This window comes from Carcharodon carcharias, chromosome 10 (assembly GCF_017639515.1).
Source record: "Carcharodon carcharias isolate sCarCar2 chromosome 10, sCarCar2.pri, whole genome shotgun sequence".
In the NCBI taxonomy this organism is placed as follows: domain Eukaryota; kingdom Metazoa; phylum Chordata; class Chondrichthyes; order Lamniformes; family Lamnidae; genus Carcharodon; species Carcharodon carcharias.
Window position 1 is genome coordinate 76,947,401 of NC_054476.1, and position 18,158 is coordinate 76,965,558.

Sequence of the window (18,158 nt, forward strand, 5' to 3'; positions counted from 1 at the left end):
AGGGACTGTCCGACTGAGACGGTGGTTGGCACAGAATGGGATAAACAGTCTGTTTGAGACCATGGTTGGCACAGAGCGGGAGGGACAGTTTGTCTGAGACTGTGTTTGGCACAGAGCGGGAGGCACAGTCTGACTGAGACTGTGGTTCACACAGAATGTGATAGACAGTATGTTTGAGACTGTGGTTGGCACAGAATGCGATAGACAGTCTGTCTGAGACAGTGGTTGGCTCAGATTAGGCGGGACATTCTTTCTGAAAATGTGGTTGGCACAGAGCAGGCGGGACATTCTGACTGAGAATGTGGTTGGCACAGAATGGGATAGACAGTCTGTTTGAGACTGTGCTTGGCACAGAATGGGACAGACAGTCTGTTGGAGAGTGTGCTTGGCACAGAATGGGATGAACAGTCTATCTGAGACTGTTGTTGGCACAGAGCGGGAGGGACAGCCACCTGACACTGTGGTTCCCACAGAATGGGATGAACAGTCTAGCTGAGAATCTGGCTGGCACAGAGCGGGAGGGATAGTCTGACTGAGTCTGTGGTTGGCACAGAATGGGATAGACAGTCTGTCTGAGACAGTGTTTGGCACAGAGCAGGAGGGACAGTTTCTCTTAGACTGGAGTTGGCACAGAGTGCGAGGGACAGTCTGTCTAAAACTGTGGTTGGCAGAGAGCAGGAAGGACATTCTATCCAAGAATGTGGTTGGCAGAGAGCAGGTAGGACATTCTATCCAAGAATGTTGTTGGCACAGAGTAGGTGGGACAGTCAGACTGAGACTCTGGTTGGAACAGAAGGGGATAGACAGTCTGTCTGAGAATGTGGTTGGCACAGAGCAGGAAGGACATTCTGTGCAAGTCTGGTTGTCACAGAGCAGGAGGGACAATCTGACTGAGACTGTGGTTGGCACAGAGCGGGTGGGACACTCTGCCTGAGATTCTGATTGGCACAGAGCAGCAGGGACTGTCCGACTGAGACGGTGGTTGGCACAGAATGGGATAAACAGTCTGTTTGAGACCATGGTTGGCACAGAGCAGGAGGGACAGTTTGTCTGAGACTGTGTTTGGCACAGAGCGGGAGGCACAGTCTGACTGAGACTGTGGTTCACACAGAATGTGATAGACAGTATGTTTGAGACTGTGGTTGGCACAGAATGCGATAGACAGTCTGTCTGAGACAGTGGTTGGCTCAGATTAGGCGGGACATTCTTTCTGAAAATGTGGTTGGCACAGAGCAGGCCGGACATTCTGACTGAGAATGTGGTTGGCACAGAATGGGATAGACAGTCTGTTTGAGACTGTGCTTGGCACAGAATGGGACAGACAGTCTGTTAGAGAGTGTGCTTGGCACAGAATGGGATGAACAGTCTATCTGAGACTGTTGTTGGCACAGAGCGGGAGGGACAGCCACCTGACACTGTGGTTCCCACAGAATGGGATGAACAGTCTAGCTGAGAATCTGGCTGGCACAGAGCGGGAGGGATAGTCTGACTGAGACTGTGGTTGGCACAGAATGGGATAGACAGTCTGTCTGAGACAGTGTTTGGCACAGAGCAGGAGGGACAGTTCCTCTGAGACTGGTTTGGCACTTAGTGCGAGGGACAGTCTGTCTAAAACTGTGGTTGGCAGAGAGCAGGAAGGACATTCTATCCAAGAATGTGGTTGGCACAGAGCAGGTGGGACAGTCAGACTGAGACTCTGGTTGGAACAGAAGGGGATAGACAGTCTGTCTGAGAATGTGGTTGGCACAGAGCAGGAAGGACATTCTGTGCAAGTCTGGTTGTCACAGAGCAGGAGGGACAATCTGTCTGAGACTGTGGTTGGCACAGAATGCGATACACAGTCTGCCTGAGACTGTGGTTGGCAAAGAGTGGGAGGGACAGTATGTCTGAGATTGTGGTTGGCACAGAGCAGGACGGACAGTCTCTCTGAAGCTGTGGTTGGCACAGAGCAGGAGGGAAAGTCTGACTGAGACTGTGGTTGGCACAGAATTTGATAGACAGTCAGTTTGAGACTGCTTGGCACAGAATGGGACAGACAATCTGAGACTGTGGTTGGCACAGAATGGGATGAACAGTCTATCTGAGACTGTTGTTGGCACAGAGCGGGTGGTACACTCTGCCTGAGATTCTGATTGGCACAGAGCAGCAGGGACAGTCCGACTGAGACGGTGGTCGGCACAGGATGGGATAAACAGTCTCTTTGAGACCATGGTTGGCTCAGTGCAGGAGGGACAGCTGGCTGAGACTGTGTTTGGCACAGAGCTGGAGGCACAGTCTGACTGAGACTGTGGTTCGCACAGAATGCGATAGACAGTATGTTTGAGACTGTGGTTGGCACAGAATGCGATAGACAGTCTGTCTGAGACAGTGGTTGGCACAAATTAGGAGGGACATTCTGTCTGAAAATGTGGTTGGCACAGAGCAGGAGGGACAGTCTGACTGAGACTGTGGTTAGCACAGAATGGGATAGACAGTCTGTTTGAGACTGTGCTTGGCACAGAATGGGACAGACAGTCTGTTAGAGAGTGTGGTTGGCACAGAATGGGATGAACAGTCTATCTGAGACTGTTGTTGGCACAGAGCGGGTGGGAATCTCTGCTTGAGATTCTGATTGGCACAGAGCAGCAGGGACAGTCCGACTGAGACGGTGGTTGGCGCAGAATGGGATAGACAGTCTGTCTGAAACAGTGGTTGGCACAGAGCAGGAGAGACAGTTCTTCTGAGACTGGAGTTGGCACAGAGTGTGAGGGACAGTCTGTCTAAAACTGTGGTTGAAAGAGAGCAGGAAGGACATTCTGTCCAAGAATGTGGTTGGCACAGAGCAGGTGGGACAGTCAGACTGAGACTGTGGTTGGAAGGGGATAGACAGTCTGTCTGAGAATGTGGTTGGCACAGAGCAGGAAGGACATTCTGTCCATTTCTGGTTGGCACAGAGCAGGTGGGACAGTCAGACTGAGACTGTGGTTGGAAGGGGATAGACAGTCTGTCTGAGAATGTGGTTGGCACAGAGCAGGAAGGACATTCTGTCCATTTCTGGTTGGCACAGAGCAGGAGGGACAATCTGTCTGAGACTGTGGTTGGCACAGAATGCGATACACAGTCTGCCTGAGACTGTGGTTGGTACACAGTGGGAGGGACAGTTTGTCTGAGACTGTAGTTGGCACAGAGCAGGACGGACAGTCTCTCTGAAGCTGTGGTTGACACAGAGCAGGAGGGAAACGTTGACTGAGACTGTGGTTGGCACAGAATGGGATAGACAGTCAGTTTGAGACTGCTTGGCACAGAATGGGACAGACAATGTGAGACTGTGGTGGCACAGAGCGGGTGGGATACTCTGCCTGAGATTCTGATTGGCACAGAGCAGCAGGGACTGTCCGACTGAGACGGTGGTTGGCACAGAATGGGATAAACAGTCTGTTTGAGACCATGGTTGGCACAGAGCAGGAGGGACAGTTTGTCTGAGACTGTGTTTGGCACAGAGCGGGAGGCACAGTCTGACTGAGACTGTGGTTCACACAGAATGTGATAGACAGTATGCTTGAGACTGTGGTTGGCACAGAATGCGATAGACAGTCTGTCTGAGACAGTGGTTGGCTCAGATTAGGCGGGACATTCTTTCTGAAAATGTGGTTGGCACAGAGCAGGCCGGACATTCTGACTGAGAATGTGGTTGGCACAGAATGGGATAGACAGTCTGTTTGAGACTGTGCTTGGCACAGAATGGGACAGACAGTCTGTTAGAGAGTGTGCTTGGCACAGAATGGGATGAACAGTCTATCTGAGACTGTTGTTGGCACAGAGCGGGAGGGACAGCCACCTGACACTGTGGTTCCCACAGAATGGGATGAACAGTCTAGCTGAGAATCTGGCTGGCACAGAGCGGGAGGGATAGTCTGACTGAGACTGTGGTTGGCACAGAATGGGATAGACAGTCTGTCTGAGACAGTGTTTGGCACAGAGCAGGAGGGACAGTTCCTCTGAGACTGGTTTGGCACTTAGTGCGAGGGACAGTCTGTCTAAAACTGTGGTTGGCAGAGAGCAGGAAGGACATTCTATCCAAGAATGTGGTTGGCACAGAGCAGGTGGGACAGTCAGACTGAGACTCTGGTTGGAACAGAAGGGGATAGACAGTCTGTCTGAGAATGTGGTTGGCACAGAGCAGGAAGGACATTCTGTGCAAGTCTGGTTGTCACAGAGCAGGAGGGACAATCTGTCTGAGACTGTGGTTGGCACAGAATGCGATACACAGTCTGCCTGAGACTGTGGTTGGCAAAGAGTGGGAGGGACAGTATGTCTGAGATTGTGGTTGGCACAGAGCAGGACGGACAGTCTCTCTGAAGCTGTGGTTGGCACAGAGCAGGAGGGAAAGTCTGACTGAGACTGTGGTTGGCACAGAATTTGATAGACAGTCAGTTTGAGACTGCTTGGCACAGAATGGGACAGACAATCTGAGACTGTGGTTGGCACAGAATGGGATGAACAGTCTATCTGAGACTGTTGTTGGCACAGAGCGGGTGGTACACTCTGCCTGAGATTCTGATTGGCACAGAGCAGCAGGGACAGTCCGACTGAGACGGTGGGTCGGCACAGGATGGGATAAACAGTCTCTTTGAGACCATGGTTGGCTCAGTGCAGGAGGGACAGCTGGCTGAGACTGTGTTTGGCACAGAGCTGGAGGCACAGTCTGACTGAGACTGTGGTTCGCACAGAATGCGATAGACAGTATGTTTGAGACTGTGGTTGGCACAGAATGCGATAGACAGTCTGTCTGAGACAGTGGTTGGCACAAATTAGGAGGGACATTCTGTCTGAAAATGTGGTTGGCACAGAGCAGGAGGGACAGTCTGACTGAGACTGTGGTTAGCACAGAATGGGATAGACAGTCTGTTTGAGACTGTGCTTGGCACAGAATGGGACAGACAGTCTGTTAGAGAGTGTGGTTGGCACAGAATGGGATGAACAGTCTATCTGAGACTGTTTTTGGCACGCAGCTGGTGGGAATCTCTGCTTGAGATTCTGATTGGCACAGAGCAGCAGGGACAGTCCGACTGAGACGGTGGTTGGCGCAGAATGGGATAGACAGTCTGTCTGAAACAGTGGTTGGCACAGAGCAGGAGAGACAGTTCTTCTGAGACTGGAGTTGGCACAGAGTGTGAGGGACAGTCTGTCTAAAACTGTGGTTGAAAGAGAGCAGGAAGGACATTCTGTCCAAGAATGTGGTTGGCACAGAGCAGGTGGGACAGTCAGACTGAGACTGTGGTTGGAAGGGGATAGACAGTCTGTCTGAGAATGTGGTTGGCACAGAGCAGGAAGGACATTCTGTCCATTTCTGGTTGGCACAGAGCAGGTGGGACAGTCAGACTGAGACTGTGGTTGGAAGGGGATAGACAGTCTGTCTGAGAATGTGGTTGGCACAGAGCAGGAAGGACATTCTGTCCATTTCTGGTTGGCACAGAGCAGGAGGGACAATCTGTCTGAGACTGTGGTTGGCACAGAATGCGATACACAGTCTGCCTGAGACTGTGGTTGGTACACAGTGGGAGGGACAGTTTGTCTGAGACTGTAGTTGGCACAGAGCAGGACGGACAGTCTCTCTGAAGCTGTGGTTGACACAGAGCAGGAGGGAAACGTTGACTGAGACTGTGGTTGGCACAGAATGGGATAGACAGTCAGTTTGAGACTGCTTGGCACAGAATGGGACAGACAATGTGAGACTGTGGTGGCACAGAGCGGGTGGGATACTCTGCCTGAGATTCTGATTGGCACAGAGCAGCAGGGACAGTCCGACTGAGACGGTGGTTGGCACAGAATGGGATAAACAATCTGTTTGAGACCATGGTTGGCACAGAGCGGGAGGGACAGCTGGCTGAGACTGTGTTTGGCACAGAGCGGGAGGCACAGTCTGACTGAGACTGTGTTTCTCACAGAATGCGATAGACAGTATGTTTGAGACTTTGGTTGGCACAGAATGGGATAGACTGTCTGAGACAGTGGTTGGCACAGATTAGGAGGGACATTCTGTCTGAAAATGTCGTTGGCAAGGAGCATGAAGGACAGTCTGACTGAGTCTGTCGTTGGCACAGAATGGGTTAGTCAGTCTGTTTGAGACTGTGCTTGGCACAGAATGGGACAGACAGTCTGTTAGAGAGTGTGGTTGGCACAGAATGGGATGAACAGTCTATCTGAGACTCTTGTTGGCACAGAGCAGGAGGGACAGTCTCTCTTAAACTCTGGTTGGCACAGAGCAGGAGGGACAGTCTGATTGAGACTGTGGTTGGCACAAAATGGGATAGACAGTGTGTTTGAGACTGTGCTTGGCACAGAATGGGACAGACAGTCTGTCTGAGACTGAAGTTGGCACAGAGCAGGAGGGACAGTCTCTTTGAAACGTTGGTTGGCACAGAGCAGGAGGGACAGTCTGACTGAGACTGTGGTTGGCACAGAATGGGTGAACAGTCTGTCTGAGATTGTGCTTGGCAACGAAAGCAATAGACAGTCTGTCTGAGACTTTAATTGGCACAGAGCAGGAGGGACAGTCTCTTTGAAACGGTGGTTGGCACAGAGCAGGAGGGAGTCTGACTGAGACTTTGGTTGGCAAGAATGGGATAGACAGTCTGTTTGAGACTGTGGTTGGCACTGAATGGGACTGACAGTCTGTCTGAGACAGTGGTTGCCACAGATTAGGAGGGACATTCTTTCTGAAAATGTGCTTGGCACAGAGCAGGAGGGACGGTCTGACTGAGATGTGGTTGGCAAAGAATGGGATAGACAGTCTGTTTGAGACTGTGCTTGGCACAGAATGGGACCGACAGTCTGTTAGAGAGTGTGGTTGGCACAGAATGGGATGAACAGTCTATCTGAGACTGTTGTTGGCACAGAGCGGGTGGGACAATCTGCCTGAGATTCTGATTGGCACAGAGCAGCAGGGACAGTCCGACTGAGACGGTGGTTGGCACAGAATGGGATAAACAGTCTGTTTGAGGCCATGGTTGGCACAGAACGGGAGGGACAGCTGGCTGAGATTCTGTTTGGCACAGAGCGGGAGGCACTGTTGACTGAGGCTGTGGTTGGCACAGATGGGGATAGACAGTCTGTCTGAGACATTGGTTGGCACATTTAGAAGGGACATTCTGTCTGAGACTGTGGTTGGCACAGAGCAGGAGGTACAGTCTGACTGAGCCTGTGTTTGGAACAGAATGGGATAGACAGTCTGTCTGAGACAGTGGTTGGCACAGATTAGGAGGGACATTCTGTCTGAAAATGTGGTTGGCACATAGCAGGAGGGACAGGTTGACTGAGACTGTGGTTGGCACAGAATGGGATAGACAGTCTGTTTGATACTTTGCTTGGCACAGAATGGGACAGACAGTTTGTTAGAGAGTCTGGTTGGAACAGAATGGGATGAACAGTCTATCTGAGACTGTGGTTCGCACAGAATGGGATAGTCAGTCTGTCTGAGACAGTCGTTGGCAGAGATTAGGAGGGACATTCTGTCTGAGACTGTGGTTGGCACAGAGCGGGAGGGACAGCCTGTCTGAGATTGCAGTTGGTACAGAGCAGGAGGGACAGTCTGACTGAGTCTGTGTTTGGAACAGAATTGGATAGACAGTCTTTCTGAGACTGTGGTTGGCACAGAACAGGAAGGACATTCTGTCCAAGACTGGTTGGCACAGAGCAGGAGGGACAGTCTGTCTGAGACTGTGGTTGGCACAGAATACGATAAACTTTCCGTGACTGTGGTTGGCAGAGAGTGGGAGGGACAGTTTGTCTGAGACTGTAGTTGGCACAGAGCAGGAGGGACAGTCTCTCTGAAACTATGGTTGGCACAGAGCAGGAGGGACAGTCTGACTGATACTGTGGTTGGCACAGAATGGGATTGACAGTGTGTTTGAGACTCTGCTTGGCAAAGAATGTGACAGACAGTCTGTCTGAGACTGTAGTTGGCACAGAGCAGGAGGGACAGTCTCTTTGAAACAGTGGTTGGCACAAAGCAGGAGGGACATCTGACTGAGACTGTGGTTGGCACAGAATGGGACAGACAGTCTGTTTGAGACTATGGTTGGCACAGAATGGGATGAACAGTCTGTCTGAGACTGTGGTTGGCAACGAGTGTGATAGACAGTCTGTCTGAGACTTTAGATGGCACAGAGCAGGAGGGACAGTCTCTTTGAAACGGTGGTTGGCACAGAGCAGGTGGGAGTCTGACTGAGACTGTGGTTGGCACAGAATGGGATAGACAGTCTGGTTGAGACTGTGGTTGGCACAGAATGGGACAGATTGTCTGTTTGAGATTATGGTTGGCACAGAATGGGATGAACAGTCTGAGACTGTTGTTGGCACAGAGCAGGTGGGACACGTTGCCTGAGATTCTGACTGTCCGACTGAGATGGTGGTTGGCACAGAATGGGATAGACAGTCTGTTTGAGACCGTGGTTGGCACAGAGCGGGAGGGACAGCTGGCTGAGACTGTGGTTCCCACAGAATGGGATGAACAGTCTAGCTGAGATTCTGGTTGGCACAGAGCGGGAGGGATAGTCTGACTGAGACTGTGGTTGGCACAGAATGGGATAGACAGTCTGTCTTAGACAGTGGTCGGCACAGAGCAGGAGGGACAGTTCGTCTGAGACTGGAGTTGGCACAGAGAATGGGGGACAGTCTGCCTAAAACTGTGGTTGGCAGAGAGCAGGAAGGACATTCTGTCCAAGAATGTGGTTGGCACAGAGCAGGAGGGACAGTCAGACTGAGACTGTGGTTGGAACAGCAGGGGATAGACAGTCTGTCTAAGACTGTCATGGGCACAGAATGTGATAAACAGTCTGTCTGAGACTGTGGTTGGCACAGAGTGGGAGGGACAGTTTGTCTGAGACTGTGGTTGGTACAGAGCAGGAGCGACAGTCTTTCTGAAACTGTGGTTGGTCAGAGCAGGAGGGACAGTCTGACTGAGACTGTGGTTGGCACAGAATTGTATAGAAAGTCTGTTTGAGACTGTGCTTGGCACAGAATGGGACAGACAGTCGGTCTGAGACTGTGGTTGGCACAGAGCAGGAGGGACAGGCTGTCTGAGATTGCAGATGGCACAGAGCAGGAGGGACAGTCTGACTGAGTCTGTGGTTGGCACAGAGCAGGAAGGTCATTCTTCCAAGACTGGTTGGCACAGAGCAGGAGGGACAGTCTGTCTGAGACTGTGGTTGGCACAGAATGCGATAAACATCTGTCTGTGACTGTGGTTGGCAGAGTTGGAGGGACAGTTTGTCTGAGACTGTAGTTGGCACAGAGCAGGTGGGACAGTCTCTCTGAAACTGTGGTTGGCACAGAGCAGGAGGGACAGTCTGACTTAGACTGTGGTTGGCAAAGAATGGGATGGACAGTCTTTTTGAGACTGTGCTTGGCACAGAATGGGACAGACAGTCTGTTTGAGACTGTGGTTGGCACAGAATGGAACAGACAGTCTGTTTGAGAATGTGGTTGGCACAGAATAGGATGAACAGTCTGTCTGAGACTGTTGTGGGCACAGAAAAGGTGGGACACTCTGCCTGAGATTCTGACTGTCCGACTGAGACGGTGGTTGGCGCAGAATGGGATAGACAGTCTGTTTGAGACCGTGGTTGGCACAGAGCGGGAGGGACAGCCACCTGACATTGTGGTTCCCACAGAATGGGATGAACAGTCTAGCTGAGAATCTGGCTGGCACAGAGCGGGAGGGATAGTCAGACTGAGACTGTGATTGGCACAGAATGGGATAGACAGTCTGTCTGAGACAGTGGTTGGCACAGAGCAGGTGGGACACTATGCCTGAGATTCTAATTGGCACAGAGCAGCAGGGACTGTCCGACTGAGATGGTGGTTGGCATAGACTGGGATAGACAGTCAGTTTGAGACTGTGGTTGGCGCAGAGCGGGAGTGAAAGCCGGCTAAGACTGTGGTTCACACAGAATTGGATAGACAGTATGTTTGAGCCTGTGGTTGGCACAGAGTAGGAGGGAAAGCCTGACTGAGTCTCTGGTTGGCACAGAATGGGATAGACAGGATGTTTGAGACTGTGGTTGGAACAGAATGGGATGAACAGTCTGTCTGAGACTGTTGTTGGCACAGAGCAGTTGGGAAACGCTGCCTGATATTCTGACTGTCCGACTAAGATGCTGGTTGGCACAGAATGGGATAGACAGTCTGTTTGAGACCGTGGTTGGCACAGAGCGGGAGGGACAGCTGGCTGAGACTGTGGTTCCCACAGAATGGGATGAACAGTCTAGCTGAGAATCTGGTTGGCACAGAGCGGGAGGGATAGTCTGACTGAGACTGTGGTTGGCACAGAATGGGATAGACAGTCTGTCTTAGACAGTGGTCGGCACAGAGCAGGAGGGACAGTTCGTCTGAGACTGGAGTTGGCACAGAGAATAGGGGACAGTCTGCCTAAAACTGTGGTTGGCAGAGAGCAGGAAGGACATTCTGTCCAAGAATGTGGTTGGCACAGAGCAGGAGGGACAGTCAGACTGAGACTGTGGTTGGAACAGCAGGGGATAGACAGTCTGTCTAAGACTGTCGTTGGCACAGAATGTGATAAACAGTCTGTCTGAGACTGTGGTTGGCACAGAGTGGGAGGGACAGTTTGTCTGAGACTGTAGTTGGCACAGAGCAGGAGGGACAGTCTGACTGAGACTTTGGTTGGCACAGAATGGGATAGAAAGTCTGTTTGAGACTGTGCTTGGCACTTAAGGGGACAGACAGTCGGTCTGAGACTTTGGTTGGCACAGAGCAGGAGGGACAGTCTGTCTGAGATTGCAGTTGGCACAGAGCAGGAGGGACAGTCTGTCTGAGTCTGTGGTTGGCACAGAGCAGGAAGGTCATTCTGTCCAAGACTGGTTGGCACAGAGCAGGAGGGCCTGTCTGTCTGAGACTGTGGTTGGCACAGAATGTGATAAACATCTGTCTGTGACTGTGGTTGGCAGAGTGGCAGGGACAGTTTGTCTGAGACTGTAGTTGGCACAGAGCAGGTGGGACAGTCTCTCTGAAACTGTGGTTGGCACAGAGCAGGAGGGACAGTCAGACTTAGACTGTGGTTGGCACAGAATGGGATGGACAGTCGGTTTGAGACTTGGTTGGCACAGAATGGGACAGACAGTCTGTTTGAGAACGTGGTTGGCACAGAATAGGATGAACAGTCTGTCTGAGACTGTTGTTGGCACAGAGCAGGTGGGACTCTCTGCCTGAGATTCTGACTGTCCGACTGAGACGGTGGTTGGCGCAGAATGGGATAGACAGTCTGTTTGAGACCGTGGTTGGCACAGAGCGGGAGGGACAGCCACCTGACACTGTGGTTCCCACAGAATGGGATGAACAGTCTAGCTGAGAATCTGGTTGGCACAGAGCGGGAGGGATAGTCTGACTGAGACTGTGGTTGGCATGGAATGGGATAGACAGTCTGTCTGAGACAGTGGTTGGCACAGAGCAGGTGGGACACTATGCCTGAGATTCTAATTGGCACAGAGCAGCAAGGACTGTCCGACTGAGATGGTGGTTGGCATAGACTGGGATAGACAGTCAGTTTGAGACTGTGGTTGGCGCAGAGCGGGAGTGACAGCCGGCTGAGACTGTGGTTCACACAGAATGGGATAGACAGTATGTTTGAGCCTGTGGTTGGCACAGAGTAGGAGGGAAAGCCTGACTGAGTCTCTGGTTGGCACAGAATGGGATAGACAGGATGTTTGAGACTGTGGTTGATACATTATGTGATGAACAGTCTGTCTGAGACTGTTGTTGGCACAGAGCAGGTGGGACACTCTGCCTGAGATTCTGACTGTCCGACTGAGACGGTGGTTGGCACAGAATGGGATAGACAGTCGGTTTGAGACCGTGGTTGGCACAGAGCGGGAGGGACAGCCGGCTGAGACTGTGGTTCACACAGAATGGGATGAACAGTCTAGCTGAGAATCTGGTTGGCACAGAGCAGGAGGGATAGTCTGACTGAGACTGTGTTTGGCACAGAATGGGATAGACAGTCTGTCTGAGACAGTGGTTGGCACAGAGCAGGAGGGACAGCCAGACTGAGACTGTGGTTGGAACAGAAGGGGATAGACAGTCTGTCTGAGAATGTGGTTGGCACAGAGCAGGAAGGACATTCTGTCCAAGTCTGGTTGGCACAGAGCAGGAGGGACAATCTGTCTGAGACTGTGGTTGGCACTGAATGCGATACACAGTCTGTCTGAGACTGTGGTTGGCACAGAGCAGGACGGACAATCTCTCTGAAGCTGTGGTTGGCACAGAGCAGGAGGGTCAGTCAGACTGAGACTGTGGTTGGCACAGAATGTGTTAGACAGTCTGTTTGAGACTGCTTGGCACAGAATAGGACAGAGAGTCTGAGACTGTGGTTGGCACAGAATGGGATGAACAGTCTATCTGAGACTGTTGTTGGCACAGAGCGGGTGGGACAGTCTGCCTGAGATTCTGATTGGCACAGAGCAGCAGGGACTGTCCGACTGAGACGGTGGTTGGCACAGAATGGGATAAACAGTCTGTTTGAGACCATGGTTGGCACAGAGCGGGAGGGACAGCTGGCTGAGACTGTGTTTTTTCAGAGCAGGAGGCACAGTCTGACTGAGACTGTGGCTCGCACAGAATGTGATAGACAGTATGTTTGAGACTGTGGTTGGCACAGAATGCGATAGACATTCTGTCTGAGACAGTGGTTGGCACAGATTAGGAGGGACATTCTGTCTGAAAATGTGGTTGGCACAGAGCAGGAGGGACATTCTGACTGAGAATGTGGTTGGCACAGAATGGGATAGACAGTCTGTTTGAGACTGTGCTTGGCACAGAATGGGACAGACAGTCTGTTAGAGAGTGTGCTTGGCACAGAATGGGATGAACAGTCTATCTGAGACTGTTGTTGGCACAGAGCGGGAGGGACAGCCACCTGACACTGTGGTTCCCACAGAATTGGATGAACAGTCTAGCTGAGAATCTGGCTGGCACAGAGCAGGAGGGATAGTCTGACTGAGACAGTGGTTGGCACAGAATGGGATAGACAGTCTGTCTGAGACAGTGTTTGGCACAGAGCAGGAGGGACAGTTCGTCTGAGACTGGAGTTGGCACAGAGTGCGAGGGACAGTCTGTCTAAAACTGTGGTTGGCAGAGAGCAGGAAGGACATTCTATCCAAGAATATGGTTGGCACAGAGCAGTTGGGACAGTCAGACTGAGACTGTGGTTGGAACAGAAGGCGATAGACAGTCTGTCTGAGAATGTGGTTGGCGCAGAGCAGGAAGGACATTCTGTCCAAGTCTGGTTGGCACAGAGCAGGAGGGACAATCTGTCTGAGACTGTGTTTGGCACAGAATGCAATACAAAGTCTGCCTGAGACTGTGGTTGGCACAGAGTGGGAGGGACAGTTTGTCTGAGACTGTAGTTGGCACAGAGAAGGACTGACAGTCTCTCTGAAGCTGTGGTTGGCACAGAGCAGGAGGAAAAGTCTGACTGAGAATGTTTTTGGCACAGAATGTGATAGACAGTCAGTTTGAGACTGATTGGCACAGAATGGGACAGACAATCTGAGTTTGTGGTTGGCACAGAGCCTGTGGGTCCCTCTGCCTGAGATTCTGACTGTCCGACTGAGACGGTGGTTGGCGCAGAATGGGATAGACAGTCTGTTTGAGACCGTGGTTGGCACAGAGCGGGAGGGACAGCCACCTGACACTGTCGTTCCCACAGAATGGGATGAACAGTCTAGCTGAGAATCTGGCTGGCACAGAGCGGGAGGGATAGTCTGACTGAGACTGTGGTTGGCACAGAATGGGATAGACAGTCTGTCTGAGACAGTGGTTGGCACAGAGCAGGTGGGACACTATGCCTGAGATTCTAATTGGCACAGAGCAGCAGGGACTGTCTGACTGAGATGGTGGTTGGCATAGACTGGGATAGACAGTCAGTTTGAGACTGTGGTTGGCGCAGAGTGGGAGTGACAGCGGGCTGAGACTGTGGTTCACACAGAATGGGATAGACAGTATGTTTGAGCCTGTGGTTGGCACAGAGTAGGAGGGAAAGCCTGACTGAGTCTCTGGTTGGCACAGAATGGGATAGACAGTCTGTTTGAGACTGTGGTTGATACAGTATGGGATGAACAGTCTGTCTGAGACTGTTGTTGGCACAGAGCAGGTGGGACACTCTGCCTGAGATTCTGACTGTCCGACTGAGACGGTGGTTGGCACAGAATGGGATAGACAGTCGGTTTGAGACCGTGGTTGGCACAGAGCGGGAGGGACAGCCGGCTGAGACTGTGGTTCACACAGAATGGGATGAACAGTCTAGCTGAGACCATGGTTGGCACAGAGCGGGAGGGACAGCGGGCTGAGACTCTGTTTGGCACAGAGTGGGAGGCACTGTCTGACTGAGCCTGTGGTTGGCACAGAATGGGATAGACAGTCTGTCTGAGACATTGGTTGGCACAGATTAGAAGGGATATTCTGTCTGAGACTGTGGTTGGCAAGGAGCGGGAGGGACAGACTGTGTGAGGTAGCAGTTGGCACAGAGCAGGAGGGACAGTCTGACTGAGCCTGTGTTTGGAACAGAATGGGATAGACAGTCTGTCTGAGACTGTGGTTGGCACAGAACAGGAAGGACATTCTGTCCAAGACTGGTTGGCACAGAGCAGGAGGGACAGTCTGTCTGAGACTGTGGTTGGCACAGAGCAGGAGGTACAGTCTGACTGAGACTGTGGTTCACACAGAATGCGATAGACAGTATGATTGAGACTGTGGTTGGCACAGAATGGGATAGACAGTCTGTCTGAGACAGTGCTTGGCACAGATTAGGAGGGACATTCTGTCTGAAAATGTGGTTGGCACAGAGCAGGAGGGACAGGTTGACTAAGACTGTGGTTGGCACAGAATGGGATAGACAGTCTGTTTGAGACTTTGGTTGGCACAGATTAGAAGGGATATTCTGACTGAGCCTGTGTTTGGAACAGAAAGGGATAGACAGTCTGTCTGAGACAGTGCTTGGCACAGATTAGGAGGGACATTCTGTCTGAAAATGTGGTTGGCACATTGCAGGAGGGACAGGTTGACTGAGACTGTGGTTGGCACAGAATGGGATAGACATTCTGTTTGAGACTTTGCTTGGCACAGAATGGGACAGACAGTCTGTTAGAGAGTGTGGTTGGAACAGAATGGGATGAACAGTCTATCTGAGGCTGTTGTTGGCAGAGAGCGGGTGGGACAATCTGCCTGAGATTCTGATTGGCACAGAGCAGCAGGGACGGTCCGAATGAGATGGTGGTTGGCACAGAATGGGATAAACAGTCTGTTTGAGACCATGGTTGGCACAGAGCGGGAGGGACAGCCAGCTGAGACTGTGTTTGGCACAGAGCGGGAGGCACAGTCTGACTGAGACTGTGGTTCGCACAGAATGGGATAGTCATTCTGTCTGAGACAGTGGTTGGCACAGATTAGGAGGGACATTCTGTCTGAGACTGTGGTTGGCACAGAGCGGGAGGGACAGCCTGTCTGAGATTTCAGTTGGCACAGAGCAGGAGGGACAGTCTGACTGAGTCTGTGTTTGGAACAGAATGGGATAGACAGTCTTTCTGAGACTGTGGTTGGCACAGAACAGGAAGGACATTCTGTCCAAGACTGGTTGGCACAGAGCAGGAGGGACAGTCTGTCTGAGACTGTGGTTGGCACAGAATGCAATAAACATTCCGTACCTGTGGTTGGCACAGAGTGGGAGGGGCAGTTTGTCTGAGACTGTAGTTGGCACAGAGCAGGAGGGACAGTCTCTCTGAAACTGTGGTTGGCACAGAATGCGATAAACATTCCGTTACTGTGGTTGGCACAGAGTGGGAGGGACATTTTGTCTGAGACTGTAGTTGGCACAGAGCAGGAGGGACAGTCTCTCTGAAACTGTGGTTGGCACAGAGCAGGAGGGACAGTCTGACTGAGACTGTGGTTGGCACAGAATGGGATTGACAGTGTGTTTGAGACTGTGTTTGGCACTGAATGGGATGAACAGTCTGTCTGAGACTGTGGTTGGCAACGAGTGTGATAGACAGTCTGTCTGAGACTTTAGTTGGCACAGAGCAGGAGGGACAGTCTCTTGAAACAATGGTTGGCACAGAGCAGGTGTGAGTCTGACTGAGACTTTGGTTGGCACAGAATGGGATAGACAGTCTGGTTGAGACTGTGGTTGGCACTGAATGGGACAGACAGTCTGTTTGAGACTATAGTTGGCACAGAATGGGATGAACAGTCTGTCTGAGACTGTTGTTGGCACAGAGCAGGTGGGACACGCTGCCTGAGATTCTGACTGTCCGACTAAGATGGTGGTTGGCACAGAATGGGATAGACAGTCTGTTTGAGACCGTGGTTGGCACAGAGCGGGAGGGACAGCTGGCTGAGACGGTGGTTCCCACAGAATGGGATGAACAGTCTAGCTGAGATTCTGGTTGGCACAGAGCGGGAGGGATAGTCTGACTGAGACTGTGGTTGGCACAGAATGGGATAGACAGTCTGTCTTAGACAGTGGTTGGCACAGAGCAGGAGGGACAGTTCGTTTGAGACTGGAGTTGGCACAGAGAATGGGGGACAGTCTGCCTAAAACTGTGGTTGGCAGAGAGCAGAAAGGACATTCTGTCCAAGAATGTGGTTGGCACAGAGGAGGAGGGACAGTCAGACTGTGACTGTGGTTGGAACAGCAGGGGATAGACAGTCTGTCTAAGACTGTCGTTGGCACAGAATGTGATAAACAGTCTGTCTGAGACTGTGGTTGGCACAGAGTGGGAGGGACCGTTTGTCTGAGAATGTAGTTGGCACAGAGCAGGAGGGACAGTCTTTCTGAAACTTTGGTTGGCACAGAGCAGGAGGGACAGTCTGACTGAGACTGTGGTTGGCACAGAATTGTATAGAAAGTCTGTTTGAGACTGTGCTTGGCAAAGAATGGGACAGACAGTGGTTCTGAGACTGTGGTTGGCACAGAGCAGGATGAACAGTATATCTGAGAATGTTGTTGGCACAGAGCAGGTGGGACACTCCGCCTGCGATTCTGATTGACACAGAGCAGCAGGGACAGTCTACCGAGACTGTGGTTGGCACAGAATGTGATAAACAGATGGTTTGAGACCGTGGTTGGCACAGAGCGGGAGGGACAGGTGGCTGAGACTGCAGTTGGCACAGAGTTTGAGGCATAGTTTGACTGAGACTGTGGTTCACCCAGAATTGGATAGACAGTATGTTTGAGAATGTGGTTGGCACAGAGCGGGAGGGATAGTCTGTCTGAGACTGTGGTTGGCACAGAATGGGAAAGACAGTCTGTCTGAGACAGTGGTTGGCACAGAGCGGGTGGGACAGTCTGTCTGAGATTGCAGTTGGCCCAGAGCGGGAGGGACAGTCTGACTGAGAGTGTGGTTCGAACAGAATGGGATGGGCAGTCTGTCTGAGACTGTGGTTGGCACAGAGCAGGAAGGACATTCTGTCCAAGACTGGTTGGCACAGAGCAGGAGGGACAGTCTGTCTGAGACTGTGGTTGGCACAGAATGCAATAAACAGTCTGTCTGTGACTGTGGCTGGCAGAGTGGGAGAGACAGTTTGTCTGAGACTGTAGTTGGCACAGAGCAGGTGGGACAGTCTCTCTGAAACTGTGGTTGGCACAGAGCAGGAGATAAAGTCTGACTTAGACTGTGGTTGGCACAGAATGGGATAGGCAGTGTTTTTGAGACTGTGCTTGGCACAGAATGGGACAGACAGTCTGTTTGAGACTGTGGTTGGCACAGAATGGGACGAACAGTCTATCTGAGACTGTTGTTGGCACAGAGCGGGTGGGACACTCTGCCTGAGATTCGGATTGGCTCAGAGCAGCAGGGACAGTCCGACTGAGATGGTGGTTGGCACAGAATGAGATAAGCAGTCTGTTTGAGACCGTGGTTTGCACAGAGCTGGAGGGACAGCTGGCTGAGACTGTGTTTGGCACAGAATGGGATAGACAGTATGTTTGAGACGTGGTTGGCACAGAGCGGGATGGACAGTCTTTCTGAGATTGTGGTTGGTGCAGAGCGGAGGTACAGTCTATCTGAGACTGTGGTTGACATAGAGCAGGAGGGACAGTCTCTTTGAAACTTTGGTTGGCACAGAGCAGGAGGGACAGTCTGACTGTGTCTGTGGTTGGCACAGAATGG